Below are 20,521 nucleotides of genomic sequence, written 5' to 3' on the forward strand. Positions count from 1 at the left end.
CCTCCTTCAAAAGGTCCCATGCAGGTCCTGCTGCACTCAGTGCCCCCAACCCTGCAGCAGGCCATCGACAACCCATGCCTCTGCTGGAGACTCCTGGACACTGATGGGCATGTCTGAGTTAGTCTCTTGTGACGTCACTGCTCCTTTCTCCTGGATCACTGCTGAAACACCATCACCAGGAAAATGCTGGATACCACCAAAAAAAGATACCCTGTGTCCAAGGGCAAAAGAGAAGCCCCAGCAAGATGGTAGGATGGGCACAACTGCATTTAAAATCAAACTCCATACCCACCAGAGACTCTCGGAGGGCTCAAACAAACCTTGTGTGCACCAGGACCCAGAGACCTCACAGAAACTGAGGCAGAGCTGTGTTTGAGTGTCTCCTGTGTAGGTACAGGTCAGCAGTGGACTGCTGCAGGGGCAGTGGCTCTGGGTGCAGTAGACCTGGGTATGGCATAAGCCCTCTTGGAGGAGGTCACTATTAACCCCACCATACAACTGTCAGAACTTACACAGGACTGGGGAAACAGATCCTTGTGTTCACCAGGACCCAGGAGAGAGGAGTGGGGTTAGAGTGAGGCAAGCTATGGATAGACCAAAAGTTGTACCTATTAGAATAGTGCATTATCTTAAGTGAACAAAATTGCCAATGATTGAATCGTATTTACAAGGCCAAAAAAAAGTTTGGGAAATTAAAACAATCCAGTTTAATCACTGGAAAGGTTATTCTTTTCATATTTTTTGAAAGTAATGCAGAGTTTTTAAGGTATTTTTTTTCTTTAGAAAAAGAAATCATGCCCTCCATTCCCTCCAAGTGGAATGGCCACTACTGTCTCTATTGTTAATTTAGTAAGGAGTAGACAAAAAAGTGAAAGGAGCTTCCATGAGGAGGTCCATTAGAGACTGGGAAGGAGCTGTGCTTGCCCAGGGAGCTTCTCAACTGCAAAGGTGCCTGAGCAAATCCAGAGCACCTGGCCTTCAGACTCTCTCAGAGCAAAGTCCTTCTGAAGTGGAGGGGGGAGCATCTCAAAGAAACCCTGCTAAAAAGGACTTAGCTCTGGTCTCCCCAGGCTTCCTGACTTTGTGAGTGAGTAGTAGGTTCCAGGCTAAACCTCAGATTTCATCTCTAGCCACCCTCCTCTAGGGGAAGGGAAGGGGCAGATTTTTTTCTCATGGTCTGGTCCAACAAAGATACAGTAGATGAGACATGGACAAGATGGAGGGAAAGAGGTGAAAGATAGGACCCCATGGCAAGGAAGGTAGAAAAGTGGACCTAGTGGCCAGCCCTCTCACCACAGCTGATACTAGCAGGGGATCCTTGAGGATCCTACCTGTTCCCCTAGGACAAACTTTTCGTGACAGGAGCCTCAGATCACTTCTCCTGGCTGAGATTTACACCCTCTACACCAGGCCCCTGCCCTTGGTTCTATCTAGTGTTATTGTAAGGATTGAGGTAGTTAGTTATTTTTACCAGAGTATCCATCACCTGTGGTTACTCAAAACACATGCTCCCAAGGAGCTTTCAGTTGTTACATTTAAGGGGAAAAATATCTTTCTTTTGTCCTATCTTTTGTCCGGTTAGATCCAACCGTGTTAAGGTACCAGTAATGGTGCCATCAGACAGTTCCCCCAAGGAGGTGCATAGGGCCAGGGTCACGGTTGGGGTTTCGGCCCTCAACCTCTAAATCCAACTTTAGTCATCAGGCTTCCTCCCTCTCCCATGCCAGATAAAGAAGCAGGGAAATGTTCTGCATTTAAATCATCATATATTTGGAAGGGTAATAGTTTTATGATCCCTGGTGTTGATGCAGATTTTTTTGCAATGTACCTTCAATTACTGGGTAAGTCTGTGCTGTTTTCTGTCAGTTGTCTGCAAACATGCAAACAGTTGCATGGTTTCAATGTCAAAGCCACTAGGATCTCCCCGTGAACACATCAGGGGAAAGAAAAGATGAGAGAGGAGGAAAGGGTTGACTTGAGGCATAACTTCTTCTGTGAATGAGAAAGCTCACGTGGACCATATGGGGCTCTGTGAGGTCCCACAAAAGTACTGGTGGCTCCCTGCTGGGCACCATTGAAACCTATTTACTATCTGAGCAGAATCTTGCCGGTGAGTCTACACATGAAAACCGTTTTCTCGAACAAGCTACTATGGCAGTCTTCAGATTGCCTTTACTGTCTGGTTACCCAAACATGTGTTTGAAATTACTGTTTCATTCCTTGGGGATAGGACAAATTGTTCACTGTAGATTAGATACTTAAAACACATTCGTTTTACCTGAGTCACATCTTTATGGAAACTTTCCCAGGATTGAATTTGCAAGAATCCGTGACTGGCATTTATCATAGTTATTAAGCATAATGAAATCCAAACCAATACGGGTTCATCTACTATATCAGCCTCAAGGGCTCTATTTGGTACTCTGAGGGCCCAGGTTGTGAATACTGCTTGTAATTGTGGCCTGGTTACTATTGGTTAGAGATTCCAATTTGAGAGAAATCAGTTTAGTTTATTTCAAGGCCATTTTAAGTTTGATTGAGCGGTTTCTGCTTCATTTAAAATAAAATCTCTTCAAAACCAGTTAAGTTTAAATCTTTAAAGATCTTATTTTCAAGAAAAGAAAATGGTAATGACATAGTTAATAAAGTTATTGTTATTCTAAAACATTATTAAAATATAGAAGGGGGAATTGGATGAAGACAGTCAAAAGGTATGAACTTTCAGTTACAAGACATTTACTAGGGGTGCAATGTACAACATGATGATTCTAGTTAACACTGCTTGTATAGCATATTTGGAACTTGTTAAGGAAGTAGATCCTGAGTTTTCATCACAAGGAAAAAAACATTTTTTTACTTTTTTGTATCTATACGAGATGATTCATGTTAACTAAACTTATTCGTGGTAATCATTTCACAGTTTATGTGAGTCAAAGCATTATACTATACACTTTAAACTTACACAGTGCTGTATGTCAGCTATGTCTCAGTAAAATTAGGGGAAGGGAAGAATTATACTTCACTCAGTCAGTTCGATTCCTGGGTTGGGAAGATCCCCTGGAGGAGGGCATGGCAACCCACTCCAGTATTCTTGCCTGGAGAATCTCCATGGACACTGGAGCCTGGTGGGCTACAGTCCATAGGTTGCAAAGAGTCTGACATGACTGAAGCGACTAAGCACTGAGCACAGTCAGTTCAGTCGTTCAGTCGCATCTGACTCTTTGCGACCTCTAGGACTGCAACATACCAGGCTTGCCTGTCCATCACCAACTCCCAGAGCTTGCTCAAACTCAAGTCCATCGAGTCGGTGATGCCATCCAACCATCTCATCCTCTGCATCCCCTTCTCCTCCCACTTTCAATCTTTCCCAGCATCAGGGTCTTTTCTAATGAGTCAGTTCTTCACATCAGGTGGCCAAAGTGTTGGAGCTTCAGCTTCAGCATCAATCCTTCTAGTGAATATTCAGGACTGATTTCCTTTAGGATTGACCGGTTGGATCTCCTTGCAGTAAAAGGGGCTCTCAAGAGTCTTCTTCAGCACCACAATTCAAAAGCATCAATTCTTCATTGCTCAGAGCTCTTTATGGTCCACCTCTCTATTTAGAGTAGTATCTATCACAAAATATACTTCACTATTAAGGTGTGATCCTATAAAAGGTTGGAAATCCCCATATCTGGTCCGGACCAATACTAGATCTGCTTTAGAGCAGGGTTTCCCAACAATAGCAGCGTGGACACCTTTGTTGTGAGGGGCTGTTCTGTGTATTGCAGATGATTAGCAGCATCACTGGCCTCTTTGCATTGCATGCATGCATGCAAAGTCACCTAGTCATGTCTGACTCTTTGCAGTTCTTTGGACTATAGCCCACTGAGCTTCTCTGTCCATGGGATTCTCCAGGCAAGAATACTGGGGTGAGTTGTCGTGCCCTCTTCCCAAGAATCTTCCTAACCTAGGGATTGAACCCACATCTCTTATGTCTCCTGCATTGGCAGGTGGGTTGTTTACCACTAGCACCACCTGGGAAGCCCTGGCCTCTATGCATTAGATGCCAGTAACATCCCCTGCCCACTGTAACAACTAGAAACATCTCCAGAGATGAGCCAGTGTCCCTGAGGGCTTAGAATCACCCACAGTCAAGAACCCCATCTAAAGAAAGAGCTAGGGTTATTTCAGGGTAGGAATGGGATCATCTGCATGAAGTGTCCCTGTCCTTCAGTAATCCTGGTATAGACACTCGCCTCCCCTGTCTAATCTAGATGTTTTCACCCAAGCCCAACTTCACATACCACTGATTCTACTGGTTTGAACAGACTCTAGGAATGTGTAATTTGAGATCCCCTCCTCCAAGGCAAAGTTAGAGAACATCGACACTGATTTCTTCTGACGAAAGCTATTCCCCATATCAGAAATTGTTCTTACGCTTTGTGTTAATGGGCAGAATGTACCTTCATTCTGTGAGCTAGAGCTGAATACTGCATTATGAATCTTTTCATTCATCACACAGAGCAATTCACAGTGTTCCTTTAGGGGGCTTGCACTGTACAATCACTAATAACAAACAAACAAACAAAAAACAAAAAATTGTCAGAAGCTATCACTACCTTCAAGAAGCTAGTAATCAACTCCTGAGCTATTCTGGAATGGTTTCCTTTCAGCATCACTCCTGCTAACCTCCACTCTCCACTGCCCTTCTCTGATAGATCCTGGCCTCACACAGGGAAACATATACACATACTCCTGTGGTAGTTGTCCATTTATTCTGAAAGACAGAGTTCATTTTTCTGGTATCTCAGTTCTACTTGAATTGACCCTACAGTTCCCTTAATCTCACCGAGCTTTCCTGATCATATACTTATTTCAATTCTTTTCACCACTGAAGAGTGATTCCCTTGCTTTGTACCAGTCTTTTGGTTTATATTTTTGTGAAACCGTGAGCACAGAAAGCAAATAAAAATATATAAAAAAGGAATGTTCATAATAGTCAGAATCCACCCTTATATTATAAGTTCACATACTGAACAGTTAGATGTTAGTAGCTACCTGGAGTACTGTGTTGAAAAGGATTCTCTTGCCAATGAAATGTGGATTCGGTTTCTAGCATGTAGAGAATGCTACGGACACTCAGAAGAGGGAAGTCCCAGGAGATGTGTGGGATGGTCTTTTTAAAAACATGACTTTTCACGAAGTTCCCATTCTCTGTGTGTTACTGGAAAACATTACAGGCAGAAGGAATTGCATTTGCAAAAGGTTTTAGCAAATGTAAGCAGCAATTCAAGGCATATGGGTTGGGTTTGGGGGCAGGATGAGAATATTGTGGAAAACAGGGCCAGAAAGTTAAAAATTAAAAAAAAAAGAACCCGGATTTTTTGTAAAAGTTTATCACTCTGGAAGCAGTGTAAAGAATGAATTGAAGATTTTTTTTTTTTTTTTTCCTGTAATGACCATGTTACCTTCTTAAAGAGAGTCCATCTGGGAGGATATTACAAAGGACTCTGAAGTTGAAGATCAGAATTTCAGCAGCATCCAAAGTCATATAATTTTAAATTTACATATAAAAGAGATAACACAAAACTTGCTCTAAGATGGTGCTATTTACACACTTGATGAAAGTGGTAGATAACATTTAACTCTTTATATACACCGTCTCTCATCCTAAGCACTTGCCTCTTAGCACTCCTAACTCATCTCATCCTCATGGCAAATCACAAATTCTCTCCAGCTTTGACTGTATGCTTCTTTGTGCTATGAATTCCCACTTCTATCAAGGGATAGGGTCTGTCTCTCTACCCCTTTAACTTGGACTTGACTATGTGAATTTCTTTCATCAAAAGGCATTAGCAAATAGAGGCTTGAAAATGATCTTGTTCTCGTTTGTTGCTCTGAGAGCACCATGTAAAGAAGCCTGGGTTAGCCTGTTGGATGATGAGACACGTTCAGACATGTAAATAAAACCACCCTAAGCTAGCCATCTTCAGCCAGGCCTCTCCAGATCAGAAGGATCTCCTAGCCAATCCTCGGAGTTGTAGAAATAATACATGTTTATTGTATTGAGCCACTAAGTTCTTGATGGTTTGTGACACAGCAGAAGCTTACTGATAAACCTCTCTGCAATCCCAGGAGATGGGTACTAATATTTTTGCCATTTTAGAAAAAAAAAATGAGACATTTAAAGACTAAGTAACCTATCCATGGTTATAGAGCTAACAAATGATAAAGACCAGAATTTGAACCCATACTCTAGACAGATGTGGATTTTGAAGGGGTTTGATCTGCTTAGCAAGATAAATCTGCTTAGTGTTTTCTCAATTAAAGAAATTAAGATTTTGCTAGTACTTCAAAATGGGAGTGGAGGACATACAAGAACAAGAATTCTGGGATAAAATAATTCACCAGGTTTTCAATCGCAGAATGCGTAAGTTAAAGAGAAGAATGATAACTGTGTTGCAGCGATTGTCAAAAATAGTAATTCATAGCCTATCAGTCAGCTACAAGACTCAGTAGCCTGCAGGGTCTTCTAGGTGGACCATTGCCAATCCACAAACCTATTAACATTAACATGTGTGATGTTACAACATGGCATGGATGTCTTTATTATGTACCTCCACAAAATGGTATCAGAATGCCTCACAGTTCTTCATATTCATTCTTTCTTTTCTTGTTTGGTGATGGCGGGTGAGAGGGATTTATTACCGTGCCACAGTCCCTGGACCCTAAGTGTTTGAGACACCACAACCAAGCATACAGCCAAAGATCCCTCCCAAATCTAAACCTGCCAGAACAGGAAACAAGAAGTTCCACAATAATTAAAAAGGTAGCAGCAAGAATGCTGTAAAGCATAGGCATCACAGTGAATACAGAGTTCTACCATAGAGGTAAAAGAGCAAATTTTGATTTATTGAGCTCTAATTCCATTGAGAGTTTCTGGTGACTCCAGCTTCACACTTGTGGTTATAGTATTCCCAGAACCCCTCCATAGAGTGATTTCCTGAAATGCACAGCTGCCTCTTATTTATTTTATTAACTTTACATAAAAACCATGGGAGCACAGCTTTCACGGTATTTCACTATGATTGGCCTTGTCTTTTCAAGTTTGGGATGGAAGGGGGAAAAAAAGCATAAAATGCAAAGAGAACACCATTTAAAAACTTAAACTTTCAAAGGAGTGATAAGTAGAAAGACTTTCTGCTTGAGGTTATAATTTAGCAGTGAAATTTCCTCAGACTAGTATATGATAATTGATTATATTTCAAAACAGATCAAAATGCAGATTTTTATACCATGAAGGACAGTTGTACAATATACAAACACCTAGTCAAAGAGACAGAAAAATTGCTGAACTTCTTGGTTGAAACCTTGTTATTAAGAAGTAAGGTAATATAATTTGTTGTAGAATCTATTGTGATCCATTCAAGTTTTTTCATCTAGAATACATCTGAAAAGATCCTTTGAAGTTGTCATCATTATTCCAAAATGTCACTGCAAAGAGTATTACCTTTAAAACATAAACCATTAGAGTCTGGTCCCAGATTCTGGAACTAAAATAGCACACTAGAATAGAAAAATCAGTTCACTGAGATGAAAAATTTAAGTTAAAATTATATAGTTATTCATTAAACTAATGATACTTTTATAGTTTTGAGATAAATTTGCATGTTTTAATAAATCCTAAAGAAGCTCTTTTGGGTAAAATCTCTAACCATTCAATGTCATTATAAAAATTAAATTAGTGCTAGTAAACCATGATATAGTGTTAGTGCCAAAGTATTTTGTTGCTTAACCAAACAAGGGTATAATCAGAAATTCTTCAGAAAGTCCAGCATATGGAGCTTATAGCTCTTCGATTATGTCAACATTTATTAGTTAAATAGAAATCACAAATCTTCTTTAAGGAAGTGAGCCCAGATGCCTGCAATTAATATTTCTCAGACCCACAGAAAATACTCTAACTTAATTCCCAGTATCTTTACTTTCATGGGCTAAAAACTCACCAATTATGTCATTAGAAAAAGCAATGGCTAACCAGAGCTTTGTTGTCATGTATTTTCATTAGCTGAAGCTAATTGGAGCCAAATGAGTAGAGCAGTGTTGTAAGGGCACGAAGAGAAACCTTGAGTCTTGAGGAACTGAAATAAACGAGGGTAATCAGTGGTGTGTGCAGAATATCCTGTGTTCAATTAATATAAATAGGATGGCAGTCAGCTGGGAAGTGCCACGGATCATGATGGCTTGTGGTGGGCAGCTGATGTCTTATTACACTATATAAACACAAACAACACGCCAGACGGAACTAGATCAAATAACAGGGAGTCAGGGAACCAGGAGCTCAAATGAAGGCTATTGCAAATTTCTCTGCTGCCATTTTACAGGACACAGTCTGGTCTAGATTGTCAATTTGTGTGTTGGATAGTAGGATGCACGGAAGTCCTCTTTTCAAAGATGAAAGATGTCGCTCAGGTAAGGTAAAGCTACTACTGTGTTCCAACCATGACAATTATTTTCACCCACACACCTATATAATAATATGTTATATATAATAAGCATAAGAATGATTTTAAGCTTGTATTTGATTTTTACAATAAATTTTGATCTAAAATATAACACTTTCTGGAAGAATTTCTTGATGTACTGGCATTCATTTCTTAGAGGATAAAAATTATACCTTGAGTTTTATTAGCATAGTATCTTTAGGAAGTGTCTCTTCTTATAATGGACATTTAGTTCCCCTTTAAAAATGAAGTAGCATTAAACTCACAATTTGAAGCTATTTTGTGCACAACATATTGAAGTTTGTCACAACTATATTGGAGTTAAGACTTTTTCTCCCATTTTTTCTCCCATTCTGACTTAAAGATGCCAACTCTGTGGTCATCATTAAGCATGTGTGTGTTAGGTATGTGTTTTCCAACAGACACCGAAGTAAACAGTGATATTTCAGGTAAGTTCATATTGTTGTTCTTAAAGCAATTTTGCAGTGAGAATCTTGGATATAGCGTAATAAGACGTCAGCTGCCCACCACATGAGATTCATGAACCAACTCTGTGACTTTCCGATAGAGTGTCAGCCTCTCTAGGTTTCAGTTAACTCACCTTAAGATGAGCGACTTGGTTTAGATAACCTTAAAGGCTTTTCCAGCTTTCAGAGTCTGCGTAAACTGAGAACCAGTCAAACCATATGAAACTACTGATATTTAAGGCAGAATGGTCTTTTTTTATTGTCATCTTTATGGCTGAAACTATTTCTGAGACTTCTGAAGTTCTAATCATGAGTCTTTACAGGAAGTCATGTAGGAATCAGAGAGCAAGCCAAATTATGTATAATTATTACAGAAAAAAATTACAAAATACAGCCAAGAAGAAAAAGGAAAATATAAACCAGCTATCATCTTAACTCCAAAATAGTAACATTCTTAAGATTTTAGTGAATACAAGAGGGGAAGAGGATCGAAGTACGGTGGAGGAGATGGTGGGAGAAAAGAGACAGATGATGAAGGCAATAAAACTAATAAATGATATAGTTAGTGTAGATATGGATATACATATGGCACGTATAGGGGCTTCCGTTTTGGCTCAGATGGTGAAGAGGCTGCCTGCAGTGTGGGATACCTGGGTTCAATCCCTGGGTCGGGAAGATCCCCTAAAGAAGGAAATGACAACCCTCTCCAGTATACTTGCCTGGAAAATTCCATGGATGGAGGAGCCTGGCAGGCTACAGTCCATGGGGTTGCAAAGAGTCCAACATGACTGAGTGACTTCACTTTCTTTTCTATGGCATGTTAAGACACAAATGATGTAAGATGGCAGAGCATACAATCATCATTTTTTAACTTGATTTGCACTTAAAAATATTTTATTAGGTTATTAAATGTTTTTCAAAAGCAACATAATTAAAGACTGGTAAACATATATGCTATACATAGATATATTCCATATGTGTGTAAGAGTGTATATTGTTGTGTTGTATAGTCACTAATTCATGTCCCGACTTTTTGCAACCCCAGGGACTGTAGCCTGCCAGGCTCCTCTATCCATGGGATTTCCCAGGCTAGAATACTGGAGTGGGTTGCCATTTCCTTCTCCAGAGTGTATATACATGTATATATATTGACTTATGTAATTTTATAAAAAATATCCTATAACTAAGTTATAATTTATGTTCATAATTTTTAGGTTAAATTTCAAGACATAAAAATAGTATGAGAGTGCTGTGTAAAATTTTAAAAACTTGACAAGTCATAAATCAAGCATTAATGAATGCCTCATTTAGGACCTAAGGCACTATTAGGATAAAATGATGCCATCCCTGGTGCAAAGGGAAGTGGGATGTGAGGAAGTCTCCTGTGCTATCTTGCTCTGAACGATTTTAATATTAGAGGTTTGTTTCCTGAAGCGAGCTTCAGGATAGGTGTGTGAGGCGTAAGAAGTTGAGATCATCTGTGAGATGTCCTGATACAGGGCAAGAGCCGCCATCCTCATTTAATTCATCCTCCTTCAGTTCTGGATGGAAGGGAGGCAGGACAAGTAGAACAAAGCAACAGAGACCAGTCTACAAGATCGTTTGAGGAGGTCTTCATTTCTTCCAAAGACGAAAGCAACAGAAGTAACAGAAGCAAGAATTGTGCAAGAATGTAGACAGGTCTTTCAGTAAATTCACAAAAGGAAGCTACACTCTTGATGTTTAATTTCCAGACTCATTACTCCCACTGTAAAATGAATAACTTCTCAAATTCAGCTTCAGAATTTAGTGGAGGTTTTTTTTTTTTTTTTTTTTTTCAGTTGTTGTTGTTTTTAAAGCTGTGCCATGAGGCATGTGGAATCTTAGTTTTCCTGTCCATGGATTGAACCCATACCCCCTGCAGTGGAAGTGGAATCTTAACCACTGGACCATCAGGGAAGTCCCTAGTGTTTCATCTTTGGAGATTTCCACGACTTTCAAAGGGTTACATTCACTAATTTTTTTTTCTGATTTTTAAAAATCAAATATCAAGACATTGTCTGACCATCAGTTATGGTCATCAGTTACAACATTTTGCAGTGCAGTGTTGAGAATGGAAATGGAGAGGATCCCATTGACCTGGAGGTGGCTGGGTGAGGAATTCGGCTTTCTAGGGTTTATGACCCCATGTTGAGGAGCACCTTCCCCTCGCCCCTCCTCCCACTGGATATCCAAGGTCTTGCCTTCATTTTCTTAGGCTAACAGGTTTCCTTGAGTACCGGTAGAGGAGGGGCATTGAAAGTGGGTAGTAAAAGAAGATTCAGTTTTTTCTCCTTCACTTCTGCCCCCAAACCTTATCTAAGTACTTAATCCTATTTCTTTTGGGGTAAACTCAGTTAATTTTCCACATTAAGAGTCTGCATCTTCCTTTTCCTGTAAGGTGGTGGTGAATTTTGGTAGTTGCCAAATTGCCTCAGTAGCTCCATGAGAAAGAATGTATGTCATCATTCACCAGAAGATGTTACACAGGTTGGAAGTATTGATACATTTGTGCAGGTCACCAAATCTGTCTGAGAAAGGGTTCAGAAATGCCAGAGCCCAGAATAGGTCACTGTAGAGTGCTGTATTTCTTTATTTCTGGGTCTCCCAAAGCCCAGAATAGAAGAAGCAGTCTGAAGGAGTGTGGAGGGAGCCACTTTGTGAAGAAAAAGAGGAGTCAAAAAGAACGAGAACATAGAGAAGATCTTAGCATTAAGAGACAAAAGAGCGAGAATCAGATATTTTATCTTATTCCTGGGTGAGGTGGGGTAGATGAATTTGTTTCAAGATCTTCATACTTCCACAGAAAGTGTTATAATCACTGGCTCCAACTGGACAGGACTGATGATACCTATAGTGCTGTACATGTTTCTGGAGGAAGTTTCAAAGGAGTCACAATAAGCCAAGGAAATTCCAGCAACCACACATGGAAAATTAAGAGCAAAGTAGCCGTGTGAGGGCAGGACAATGAGCAGAGCACACTTGCAGAAACTGTGTAGCCAGTTTCTTTCCTGCAGCCCACCCTTCTCTGGAAAGAGTTTCTTTTAATCAAGGACGAAATTTGTAAGAACTTGTTATGGGACACAGGTGCTGTGAGACAATAGAATTTAGAGTGCTGTATTTCTTTTTTTATTTCTTTTGTGTGTACATGTTAATTCTAAATACACATTTAACAACAAATCATTATACCCAGCTGCCTTCCTGTAGAGAAGTTAGAAATCTGCTGAAGTGTCGCCTTTCCAGGAGAAGATGATTCTAGATTTCTGAGAAGGAGCTGACGTTTAAGAGGGGTCTTCCAAAAAATAATAACACAAAGGGCCTTCATGTCCTTGGCCTTTTTTTTTTAACCATAAAAGTTAGTAGAAACAACATAATCAGAAAGGAAAATTTTTAAAATTTAAATGCCTATATAATTTTATGATATGAGGGACTTAAATATGTGTAGCAGTGAAAGGAAAGGACCTTATGAGTATAACAGTGAATTTGTTAAGCACAATGGGTAATACGACCAAATGACTAAAAGGAGTAACAGTCAATGTCACCACTTAGGATTGCCAAGAGACAATGTGACTACTTGGAAAAACAAAACAACAAACCTTTAGAATAATGATGTCTCTAAGCAAGGGAATATTATGTATCTTTATGAACAGTTGGTGCTATAGTAGTAGGAATCTCAACCATAGTAGCTTAAATATAAGAGATTTTTTTGAGGCCACCTCTCGAAGTCTATAGGTTGGTTAACTCAGTAACATGATGATGTCATCAAAAATCCAGGTTCTTACTCTGTGGCATAAATCACAGCAAGATCCTCCATGACCCACCTCCTATAGTAATGGAAATAAAAACAAAAATAAACAAGTGGGACCTAATTAAGTTAAAAGCTTTTGCACAGCAAAGGAAAGTATAGAAGTGAAAAGACAACCCTCAGAATGGGAGAAAATAATAGCAAATGAAACAATTGACAGAGGATTAATTTCTAAAATATACAAGCAGCTCTTCCAACTCAATACCAGAAGAAAAAAAAAAAAAAACCCAATCAAAAAGTAGGCCAAAGACCCAGACATTTCTCCAGACATACAGATGTCTAATAAACACATGAAAAGTTGCTCAACATCGCTCATTATTAGAGAGATGCAAATCAAAACCTCAGTGAGATATCACCTCACACAGGTCAGAATGGCCATCATCAAAAAAATCTACAAATAATAAATGCTGGAGAGGGTGTGGAGAAAGGGAACCCTCTTGCACTGTTGGTGGGAATGTAAATTGATATAGCCCCTGTGGAAGACAGTATGAAAGATTCCTTAAAAAACTATACATAAAACCCATTAAAACCATATGACCCAATAATCCCACTACTGGGCATATTCCCTGAGATATAATTAGAGATATAATTTAAAAAGACACATGTACCGCAGTGTTGATTACAGAACTATTTATAATAGCTAGGATGTGAAGCAACCTAGAGGTCCATCAATAGATGAATGGATAAAGAAGCTGAAGTTGTGGAACATATATATAATGGAATATTACTCAGCCATAAAAAGGAATGCATTTGAGTCAGTGCTAATGAGATGGATGAATCTACAGCCTATTACACAGAATCAAGTAAGTCAGAAAGAGAAAAACAAATACTGCATATTCATGTAAAGGCTACCCACTCCAGTATTCTGGCCTAGAGAATTCCATGGATTGTATAGTCCATGGGGTTGCAAAGAGTCGGACACGACTGAATGACTTATACTTTCACTTTCAATGTATAAATATGGGATCTAGAAAGATAGTACTGATGAACATATTTGCAGGGCAGCAATGGAGACTCAGGGCTTCCCAGGTGGCACTAGTAGTAAAGAACCCACTTGCCAGTGCAGGAGATATAAGAGATGTGGGTTTGATCCTTGGGTTGGGAAGATCCTCTGGAGGAGGGTATGGCAACCTACTCCAGTATTCTTGCCTGGAGAATCCCATAAACAGAGGAGCCTAGCAGGCTACAGTCCATAGGGTTGCAAAGAGTTGGACATGACTGAATTGACTTAACACACACACAGTGGAGATGCAGAGATAGAGAGCAGACTTATTAACACGGGAAGTGGGGAGGGAAGGAGAGGGTGAGACAAATGGAGAGAGTAGCATGGAAACATAAAAACTGCCGTATGTAAAATAGATAGCCAGTGGGAATCTGCTGTATGACCCAGGGAACTCAAACTGGGGCTCTGTGATTACCTAGACAGGTGGGATGAGGTGGGAGGTGGGAGGGAGGTTCAAGAAGGAGGGGACATATGTATACCTATGGTTGATTCATGTTGACATATGGCAGAAGCCAACACAATATTATACAGCAAGTATCCTTCAACTAAAAATAAATTTAAAAAATAAAATCCAGGTTCTTTCCACTTGTTTTTTCACAGTGGCCAGAAATGACAGCTGCAGTTCCAAGAGTTACATGTATTAACATTCAGAGACAGAAACATGAAGCACAAATTAATTCATTGCTTTTCATGAGTGAAGATTCAGTGTCTCAGAAACCCGCAGTAGCAGTCGGGGCCTACTCAAAAGAGAAATCACCCAGCCGGTTAAACACAGAAGTTTTATATAAGAATTATTAACTACAATAAAATAGTAACTATAAAATACAAAGAACCTCTCTATGGTATTTGAGACCTAAGGGTGAGTCCTGGAGGAACTCCAGCCTCACCAAAGAGGATGCTTCAGCCACAGCAGAGCAGGAAACTTGGCCCATCTGGAGTCTCTGGTCACATCACCAGCAGCCATGCCCAGTGCAGGCCCGGGAGCAGGGTCAGTTACCCATGGTATAGGTGTCCAGTGGGAGTCTGGCTCCCTTGTGTGCGGTGGGGAGAGGGAGCTAGAGAAGACCTTCAAAGGGCAGCACTGGCAGGGAGGGGCTTGCAGAGGGAGCTTTCTGTATGGATTCTGCACCTCCCTTCCCCTTGGGTCCCAGGTAGCTGCACACAGGTCAGCCAGGTTATGGCCAGGCCAAGACTGCAAGGTCACAGAGAGATTGAGTTCTGGGCCCTGGGCTCAGGCAGTTCTCACCCAAGGCCCCCACACCCACAGTTCAGGCTGCAAATTGAAGAAGTATGGGCTTCCCAGGTGGCTCAGTGGTAAAGAATCTGCCTGCCAGTTCAGGAGACGTAAGTTCAATCCCTGGGTTGGGAAGGTCCTCTGCAGAAGGAAATGGCAACCCACTCCAGTATTCTTGCCTGGAAAATTGCATGGACAGAGGAGCCTGGTGGGCTACAGTTCATAGAATCATTAAAGAGCTGGACACTACTCAGAGACTGAACAACTTCCCCCTACAATGTCTCTCCAGTGCCCTCTACTGAAAAATTTAGCATCATGAGAAGTGAAAAAAGTGAAATGTAAAAGGGAAATGGTTACAGGAATTTCATTATTTATCATAGAGTGTATGTCCAAGGGTGCATTCAGAGCTGAGAGGCAATACATTACGAGCTGACACAGCCCCGGATGACTTTCCCTCATATCTCCCTGGCCAGAAGTGCATGACATGCACATGCCTAAACCAATAACAGGTGGAATTAATCACCATATTTGGCTTAGACTAAATCAAGCTCTTTTTTTTTTTTTTCCAGTAGTCATGTATGGATGTGAGAGTTGGACTATAAAGAAAGCTGAGTGCTGAAGAGTTGATGCTTTTGAACTGTGGTGTTGGAGAAGACTCTTGCAAGTCCCTTGGATTACAAGGAAATCCATCCAGTCCATCCTAAAGGAAATCAGTCCTGAATATTCATTGGAAGGACTGATGCTGAAGCTGAAACTCCAATACTTTGGCTACCTGATGCAAAGAACTGACTCATTTGAAAAGACCCTGATGCTGGGAAAGATTGAAGGCGGGAGAAGAAGGGGATGGCAGAGGATGAGATGGTTGGATGGCATCACTGACTCAATGGATATGAGTTTGAGTAGGCTCTGGGAGTTGGTGATAGACAGGGAAGCCTGACGTGCTGCAGTCCATGGGGTTGCAAAGAGTCAGACATGACTGAGCAACTGAACTGAACTGAACTGAATCAAGCTTTACCTCCCTAGCGCTAGAAAGGTGCTTTCTTTCCAGAGCGCAAGACCCACAAGGCCAGTCAGGGCTGTGCCCTCAAGAAGAAGCCTGAGATTGGTCATGGGCAGACAACCCACAGCACATGCTACCCCAGGCTTCTATTTCAATGGTTTGGGATACCCCAGGTCAGAAAATGAATGGCAGAAACCTACAGTCTATTTTCTCCTAAAAAAATTTTTTTTAAGTCTGAAACTTTAGCAAAAGCATCGGAAACCAGATGATACCAGAGAGCAGAATCTTACAATATTTAAGTAGCTGAGTTAGAAGATTCTGTGTGTTTTTCATGATGTGAAAATTATCATTTTCTAGAAACTAAAAGCTTGTTATAAGAAGGGAAGATGTTAATTTTGCTTGCTATGAAAAGAGAATGGGAGAAAACTTCAAGTATCCGTCAAAAAAAATCTCTAATCCTCACTTAGAGAAGTCTCCAGAAACTATTTCACTATCAAACCACTGTCATCCTAGCCCTCTGATAGAACCTGACTTTTCCTTTTATTACTTGCTGATGTCTCTGCTCTTTTGCACAGTCATCTGAATGATCTCATCTTCCTCTTCCTTGCCCTGCTTTCTCCATGTGATAAATCTGAATTCACATTTACCACCATACACTTTAATAGCCACACCTTCAAAGGGAGTTGTGCCAAAATTGTGCTTGATGGTGAAGGTGTTGCTGACCAGTTCAGTTCAGTTGCTCAGTTGTGTCCGACTCTTTGCAACCCCATGGACTGCAGCACACCAGGCTTCCCTGTGCATCACCAACTCCCAGAGCTTACTCAAACTCATGTCCATTGAGTCGGTGATGCCATCCAACCATTTCATCCTCTGTCATCCCCTTCTCCTCCTGCCTTCAATCTTTCCCAGCATCAGGGTCTTGGTCACAATTTTGGTCACAATGTTACTAATTTAGAAATTACATCTGCTCAGTCTGAAACATTTGGTGGATAGTTTTTCTTATCTGCAAAATATAAGTAAATATATGGAGGACAGACATTGTAGTCCATACACAATTTCATGTTTTAAAAGATATTTTAACTTAATATACCATCACTTTTAATGGGATAAAGTCAACCTTAACATTAAAAAAAAAAAATCAAGTTGCTTTTCCCACTAAAGAATTATCTCCTGCCAGCCCAATCAGTAGTCACCTCTAAAATCTGATAGGAATCATCCATTTTAGGGAACATTACAAGAATTTACCACTGGGAGTCATATTTCTGAGTGACATGTAACAAAGCTTTGGTAGCAGGCTAGTATGTCATTTACTTGCTGATGTGGGATGTTGTCACTGAGAAATATTTGAAAGCTGCCAAGACCTTCCTGAAGAACAGAATGGCATCTTTATTTTGGTGATTATGCCTTCTTTGGGAGAAGAGGAATTGTATTTATTCACAAATTTTGGATATTGAGTATATTCAAGACTTCGAAGCATAACAGTGGAGTTCTATTTGGATGTGTGACTTAATAGTCGAATCTCATTTAACATATAGCTAAAATGTATAGTTAACTCTAAGTAAAATTTGGCTTAGAGATTTTATATTGGAAGAGATACAAAATCTTAAACTCATCCTATAACTAACTCAGGTTCAGCACCTCGATCTCCCAAGTGTAGGAAGAGGTGAAGATCAGATCTAGGCTGAAATATGAAAGGGAAAGCTTCCTTGGTGCATCCCTCTGAGCAACCACCTCCTTCCCTATAGTCTCTCACTGTTACACCTGGAAAGTGCCCTCAACTCCAGAATTTTCCTTCACTTTCCTCCCATCTTGATAGTCAAACACTCCAATTACCACATCCTCATTCAACCAGGAGTTAAGAAGAAAGGACTCAAACATTATGGGGTGGGGGTGGGGGGCGGGTGTTGAAGGAGTTAAGAAGAAAGGACTCAAACATTATGGGGTGGGGGTGGGGGGCGGGTGTTGAAGGCAGGAGGAAGAACTGGCCCTGTTTTAAGGTAATCGGGCAGTTTTTGTCTTATAGCTGAGTAGATTCAAATTCATGTAGTTGCCTGGATTCAAATTCCATGTTTGATCTAGTATTATCTGTACAACCTTGTTGATATTATTTAATTTCTTTGTGCTTCAGATTGCTCTTCTGCAAAATGCAGAGAAAAATCATACCTACCTGACATGGTTGTTCTTAGATTAAATGATTTGATATATATATAATTCCTAAAATAATGCCTGAGACAAAATAAGTATATCAAGTCAATGCAAAGCATTTTTCAAAATAGAGGATAAAAATGTTACTTGATATCCATATGAAGTTTAAATAATTTGAGTGTCAATAATTTATGAATATAAAAGTTTTTACTAATTTTGACTAGAAGGTAAATGAGCAATTAAATGAAGTGCTGAATTATATATTTATTATATTAAGAAATTTTTAACAAGTATAATTGTGGCCAGTTTTTGACATGTGCTTCTGTTAAATTTTAAATACATTATTTTTGCAAATTGTGCTATTCAATTCGGAGAAGGCAATGGCACCCCACTCCAGTACTCTTGCCTGGAAAATCCCATGGATGGAGGAGCCTGGTAGGCTGCAGTCCATGGGGTCGCTAAGAGTCGGACATGACTGAGCGACTTCACTTTCACTTTTCACTTTCATGCACTGGAGAAGGAAATGGCAACCCACTCCAGTGTTCTTGCCTGGAGAATCCCAGGGACGGGGGAGCCTGGTGGGCTGCCGTCTATGGGGTCGCACAGAGTCGGACACGACTGAGGTGACTCAGCAGCAGCAGCAGCAGCTATTCAATTAAATGAGTATTTATTGAACAACTACTGTGTGTAAAGTTATTCCAATTATTTGTTATTATGGGAAAACCCTCCCCAACATTTAGTGACATAAAATTGTTACTAATTTATTATGTTCATTATATTGTGGATCAGGAATTTGGGCAGAACATAGTTTCTCTCTGCTGCATGATAACTGAGGTCTCAACTGATGTTGAAGTTGAAACTCCAATAATTTGGCCATCTGATGCGAAGAGCTGACTCATTGGAAAAGACCCTGATGCTGGGAAAGATTGAGGCAGGAGGAGAAGGTGACGACAGAGGATGAGATGGTTGGATGGCATCACCGACTCAATGGACATGAGTCTGGGTGGACTCCGGGAGTTGGTGATGGATAGGGAGGCCTGGCGTGCTGTGGTTCATGGGGTCGCAAAGAGTCAGACACGACTGAGCGACTGAACTGAACTGAAGTGAACAATTGGGTTGAGGTGGTTAAACAGAAAAACTGAGGCCACATGTCTGGAGCCTCATTTATGGGCGGCTGTTGCATTTCTTGATTCTTCTCCATATCACATCTGCTAAGTCTGGAGTGTTCAAGATGGCGTCTCCTCAAGTCCTATTCCCAGGACTGGGATGGCTGGAACAGATAGGGCAGCCCAGGTATCTCTCTCTCACCTATCCTCTCCATGTGACTAGCTTGGGCTTCCTCAGAGCGTGGGCTTCTCATCTTTAGACTTCTCATATGATGGTTCATGACTCCAAGAGCAAGTGTTCCAAGAAGCTAGGCTAGAAGCTGCAAAGCTTTTTTTTTTTTTTTTTTATAAATTTATTTATTTTAGTTGGGGGCTAATTACTTTACAATATTGTAATAGTTTTGGCCATACATTGACATGAATCAGCCATGGGTTTACATGTGTTCCCCTTCCTGGACCCCCCACCCTCCTCCCTCCCCATCCCATCCCTCTGCAAAGCTTTTAATGACTTATCTCAGAAGCCCCCAAACATCACTTTTGCCACATTCTATTGACCTGTAAGTCACTAAAACTAGCACAAAATCAAGGCAAAGAAAATTAGAAATGGGAAGAAAAGCAAATAATTTGTATTTTTTAATCCATCTCAAGTCAGTCATCGACTTAATATATATTTTTTCAAGCTACTGCCCATGACAGTTAACCTTCTCAAAAGAATTTTTACCAGGTTGTAACTACTCTCTCCTTAATGTCCTCTAAGCTTGTGTTACCCCTCATTATATCACTTACACTCTTCTCGAAAAAGTTGTTAATGATCTCCATGTTCACAAATAAACTGGAAAATTTTCAGTATCATTTATTTTGATTTCCAAAGGGTTTTTTAAACACAGTTGAACACTTTCTTGAAAGATCCTCTCCTCTAGGCTTTTTGACACCTTTACTCTCTGATTTTTCTGTTTCTCTGGCTATTTCTTCTTAGCATTTCTACTTCCTTCTTTTTTTCCACCCTCTTCCTTATCACCACCACTATATCCTCACACACACCCCCATCAGTTGTCACCTCTGTTTTAACCAGTACTCAGTCCATTCATTTATCTTTATTTCTACTGCTACGAATCCAGTCAAAACCCAAACTCTCTAGCACCTGACTTTTTTTCGGTACCTCAACTACCATGCTCTTAACACTTCAGCATCTTTCTCCACACTCATCTCTCCAGATGGAAAATGCCATTCCTCCCTCCCTCCCGTCTGTGTCCTGGC

The sequence above is a fragment of the Giraffa tippelskirchi genome, chromosome 2 (genome assembly GCF_054371585.1).
Source record: "Giraffa tippelskirchi isolate mGirTip1 chromosome 2, T2T-mGirTip1v1.2.pri, whole genome shotgun sequence".
Lineage (NCBI taxonomy): Eukaryota > Metazoa > Chordata > Mammalia > Artiodactyla > Giraffidae > Giraffa > Giraffa tippelskirchi.